The sequence below is a fragment of the Haplochromis burtoni genome, unplaced genomic scaffold (assembly GCF_018398535.1).
Source record: "Haplochromis burtoni strain Fernald_Lab_line unplaced genomic scaffold, NCSU_Asbu1 Contig_119, whole genome shotgun sequence".
NCBI lineage: Eukaryota > Metazoa > Chordata > Actinopteri > Cichliformes > Cichlidae > Haplochromis > Haplochromis burtoni.
Genome location: NW_024582480.1, coordinates 1,135,986 through 1,141,340, shown reverse-complemented (window position 1 = coordinate 1,141,340; position 5,355 = coordinate 1,135,986).

Here is a 5,355-nt window from a genome sequence, read left to right as displayed (position 1 = left end):
AGCAGGAAGAGGAAGTATTTTATATGCAGTATTATCTTCATTTATTTGTCGGGTGATAGAGGGGCTGGTGCTGTCACCTAACGGCATGAAGGTCCAGGGTGCTGGCAAGCTCCTGGTATGGAGCGTGTTCTCCCCGTGCCTGTGTGGATTCCCTCCCACAGTTCAAAGGCAGGCATGTTAGGTTAACTGCTGATGAGTGTGAATGTGGGGGCGAAAGGTTGTCTGTCTCTGTTAGCCTGCAGTAGGCGATCTGTTCAGGGTGTACCCCCACCTTTTACCTCGTGACAGCTGAGATAGACTCCAGCTCCACTGCAACACTGATTTGGATAAGAGGAAGAAAATATATGGATGGCAATAAAGTCCCATTTCTAACTGAGTTATCCTCGTCTATACATTCTGCATGAATCAACACGGTGAAGCGGGTGACGTATAGAAGATGCACTTTTTTGTAGTCTTTTGTAGGAAGATAGTTGCAACATGGCAGTCTCATGTCAACAACATCCACCATCACATTATCAAGCAGTGCTGTCAGGTTCTCCGACTCCCGAGTTTCACTTTTCCCCAGCTCATCACACCTTTCTTTGACTAACAAGATGAAGCAAAGGGCTCAGAAAAAAAGCGATAGGTTTTTTGTTGTTGTCTTTTTGTTTTTTTTATCACCACTGTGCTCTCTCTCCTCTGCCTTTCTTGTGCGTGAGTTGGGGACAGCTGACTTCAGTCAGGTTAAGAAAGAGGAAACCATCAGTAGCAATGAGTCAGTCTGACAGTGTTTTAAAGCATAGGGTGTGCACTATATTTAGCCTATTTTAAATTGATCCTTTCTAAATGTGTGGACAAATCCTAATTATGTGATTAGATTTTTTGTTGGCTGGATTCCTTTAAAGCATTGTGTCATATTTTTGTAAGCTTTTTATAAAACTGTTGCACAGTTTAAAAAACCAGAGAGAGTTCAAAAAAGGGGGAATGGTCAAAAGTTAAATTATAGTATGGAGAAATATATGGATAAAATTCAACCTCACAATAAACCAACTGCAGATACACAGAATATCTGTTTGGAGAGACATCAGGTGACTTTCTGCTGGAACTGTGCAGTAACTACTCAGATACATTCAGTACAATTCTGAAGTATGTGACTAAAAATAAATGTGCCTTTCAACTTCCCATCCCTTTACATAATTTTGTCTTTATCCCAAAGATAAAATGCAGTACGATGCACATTAATACCGAGAAAACATTTTTCAGTTCATTGTTTCTCCTTTTCACAGAAATCTATCAACTGAGACGCTCCCCGCTGAAAAGTTGCTTGGACATCAAATGAGACGTGCTGAGTTTCATTCGACTCAGATTTCAAATCACTGCTCACAAACGATGTCTGCACTGCCGTTAAAGGCTACAGCGTGCGGGAAATATTTTGTAGTGCTACAGCTTGATAATATTGCCCACAGCAGGGACAGAATTTGAAAATGGGCCAAAATCAGTGTGGCAGCAAAGAAAAAGTGTCATCAGTCCAAATTGTCAGTTGTTTCAGTTATGCCTCTGCCCAAGAGGAGGAAGTGAAAAGTGTTTTGGGCTAAATAGAAAGTCAGTGCGATACAGAGAGGTTTTTTGACCCTCATTTCTTCTTGCTGCCCCACTGCCCTCAGCTATGTTGCTGAAAGCCAGTAGGTTAAACTTCCTTACTGCAGAACAGTTTAAGTGCTAAGAACTCTGGAGCATGATAGGATGTCATATACAGTGCTGTGTAAAACTCTTGAGTCACCCCCATTACTTTCATGTTTTGCTAGGAAAATGGGAAATAGTCCCCATAATAGTCCACACATGGATATGCAACATATTAAGCAAAAGTTGAGTTTGTGCAGTTCTGACTAGCTTCGAAATCAATATTTGGTGTGAGTACCTTTTTTCTTCAACACAGGCTGAACTCTGAAAAGGCAAAATCTAAGGTAATTTCTTTATGTAGGCTTTAGGAATAGTTTCCTAAAGGGATTCCAAAGCTCTTCTTTGGATGTTGGCTTTTTGAATTCTGAAATCTGGTTCTGGAGAGGCCATTCCCAGACTGATAGCGTTCCACTGTGTGTCGTTTTCTATCCAAGTATGCTTTGACTGCATTGGCAGTGTGTTTCGGATCATCGTCGTGCTGAAAAATGAAGCTGGTGCCAATCAAATGCTTTCCAGATAGTACTGCATGGTGGAGTCACATCTGCTGGTACTTTTTTACATTGATAATTACACAGACCATTTCTGTTGAAGTTTCAGTGAGCAGTAGATGGATCACCTGAAGGACCAGTCATTTCTCAGGTTCTGTGTCAGAGTTTTACTGGATATTTTCCTGTTTCTTAAAGACATGACTTTCATATCCTGTTCACCTGCTGTAGATAGTTTTTTTAGACCTACCACTTCTTTTGTCCCCCACTGAAAATTGATTCCTTTGTAAGTTGTCTGTTATGCGTAGCTAGGTTCATCTCTTTAGTTAGGTGCCTTTCTTATGATTGAGTGATCCATAGATCAGTGTTAGGTGGCTTTACAAAAAACAAACAAAAATAAATAAATATTCTAAAATGATCTTGACCAATATAATTATTGCTCAGGACCAATTTAAAAAATTACAAGAAGATGTGGCTGAAAGCAAAATTTAAAGAACTGAGGGGTGACTCAAGACTTTTGCACACGTATGAACAACAACTACTTACTAATCGTTTTTCTTGGCAAATCTTTTTCTACGTGACCGATTATGATCAAAGGCACTAAACCATCTTACCAAGAGCATGTCCTGGCATATAAGACTTTGGTTTGGTGTGGCTTCTCTAAATGCCCGTCTCAGTACTGTGTAATTGGGCCGACTCTGGTAATTATCCATCTGAGATAATTATGTAAATTGCTTGCAAAAATGCAAAGCAGTTATGTAAGGGTTAAACGAGAAGGTGAGAGAAACAAGAGAAAAGCGCGTGAGATGGAGACGAGATTTCACGGACACGGAGCAGAGTGTTGCACTGCAGTGGCTTTGTGTCATCATCATGTAGCTGTACCTTGCCCAGCAAGTCTTTGTTTATATTCTCCGGCCTTGAAAGCTGTTCCAGCGTCTGATTCAGCTCCATCGCTGGTCAATAACACAACTACAAAGTGACTCCATCACAATTCTGGAGTCGCACAGAAATGGCGGTGTGTAGGTGGTGCAGCACCACATCTCTCTCTGTGTATTCTCTCTTTCTTTCCTCCTCAGTCTCACCCTCTAATTTCTCTCTCCATGTGTCTAAGCAAGATTGTGCAGCAGTAGGCAGACACAGGAAAAAAAAAAAAAACCCAACAACAACAACAACTCAGGAGCTGGCATTAATTTGAATGCATTAACACTTCTCAATCAACCTATAAGATTTTTTTCTGCTGTTGCATGGCCAACACAGCAGGAGCTTGTCCCACATCCTCGCCAGGCTTATGACATCAGTGTTGCAAATATTTGGAGGGCAAGGCAGCTTTTTGAGTCACATCAAGAGCTGGAGCGGAGGCGGGGACGCAGAAGATATTTCACTAGGAAGATTGGATCCAATGTGGGGAGGGGGACACTTGATTCAAAGGGGAGAGGTGGGAATCAGAGGCTTGTGGCCTCAAACTGTGATTCAGGGAGTGTTGGAGAGGGGTTGAGGCTGCGTTGAACTTTGGAAATGTCGGAAATGGAAAGACACGACGACCCTAAAAGGATTGTTCTCTGTTCCCAGCCAACTCGCCCTTGAGCAAGGCAGTTAACCACCAGCTGTTGCTGCTGTGGAGCAATCAGTTATTGCACTGCTAGACAGCTGCCAGGCTACAAATCCAAACCTCAGACTTTACATTGTCCCTATCAAAATAAAAAAAAAGAAAAGTTAAAACTGAGTTTTATTTCTTGTTAAATATGCACATTGACAGAGCTGCCACAGACAAAAGCTTCAGATTGAATAGTGAAGTCCAATTTGTGCTGAATGTTGTTTTCTTTTCGTGTGTGGAGACAACAGAGAATGCCACCGAGTGACCACTAGCGCATTTTAAAATGATTGTTTACTGAGATAACTAACAACCTGACAAATCAGGTCACAGCATACAACAGGACTGTTCAGCATCTCTAAATGGCATTTGTTTTATATATTTAAAATGTACTATTTTAGAGTGATGCAAATACTCAAAGCTTCACTGTTCAGTTTACTTTTTTGCATCCTGTGATTATCATGATGATTTTTATACTTGCAGCGTGTTGTATATTTGTACAAAACAATGAGCGGTAAGCAATTAAAACTCACTTCAGGCTAAAGAAGAATCTAAGCAAATATAGTTTAAAAAAAAAAACTTGAAAAAGCAATGTGGGAAAAACCAACAACGGAGTCTGCGGTGGTCCCTGAGCAGTACATGCTATTGGCCTCGAAGCATAAATGCTCCTTGAAACTTCTCACCTCCTGCGGTATCTTTCTTCTCACCCTCCCTGTAGCCTCCGTATAAGCAAATCCTAAGAGGAGCAAACTGCCCACTCTCTTTGAGGGGGAAAAGTAGAACAGTGAAAAACAGAATGGGGTTGTGTTTCTATTTTTATTTATATATTTATTCATTGGGCATGATCCTTCCCACGAGTATCAGTCTTTTTTTTTTTTTGCATACTGCACAGTCACATTTTTTGGATTAAAGTGTCCCTGAGATGCTGTAAAATGCCGCAAAATAAGCTTGAAGAGGCAAAACAACTCCCCGAAGAGAACCCCAAAAATGTGTTTGTCATCTAGAGTGTGGGCTTCGACGCTCGGGGATGGAGGGAGGGGGGAGGGGGCAAGCTATCAGCTATCAGTATGTACTGTAGAGTGCGAATATTCTCCAGAACTTGTGGAGTGCAACTTTTGTCTGGTCTAATTCGGTGATTTTGGGTGTGTGACAAATTTCCTTCAGATTAAAAAAAAACTAGGCTGTGTCTTAAAATAATAATAGTACATGTCTGAAGCGCCAATCAGACCCACTGTCCTCAAAACCCAGATCAAAATAGATTTTCTTTGTTCTGTTGTTTTTAAAAAAAAGAAAGAAAAAAGGACCAGCATGAGCACATTAGACAGCAGGTAGCCTCAAACAGCTCACGCTGGCTGCAAGATGGTCTTTTCATTTTACCATTAGGAGACAGACACCGTGAGTCAGCCTGGCTCTGTTTTCACCGCTGCTCCTTCTGCCTCCGTGGGGGCCCTTAAAAAGATTTTCTCTGCTGCCTCACTGATTCTCGTTTAAGTTGATTGTGGTAGTTACTCTTTTTTTCTTTTTCTTGGAGGTGTGTGTGTGTGTGTGTGTGTGTGTGTGTGTGTGTGTGTGTGTGTGTGTGTGTGTGTGTGTGTGTGTGTGTGTGTGTGTGTGTGTGTG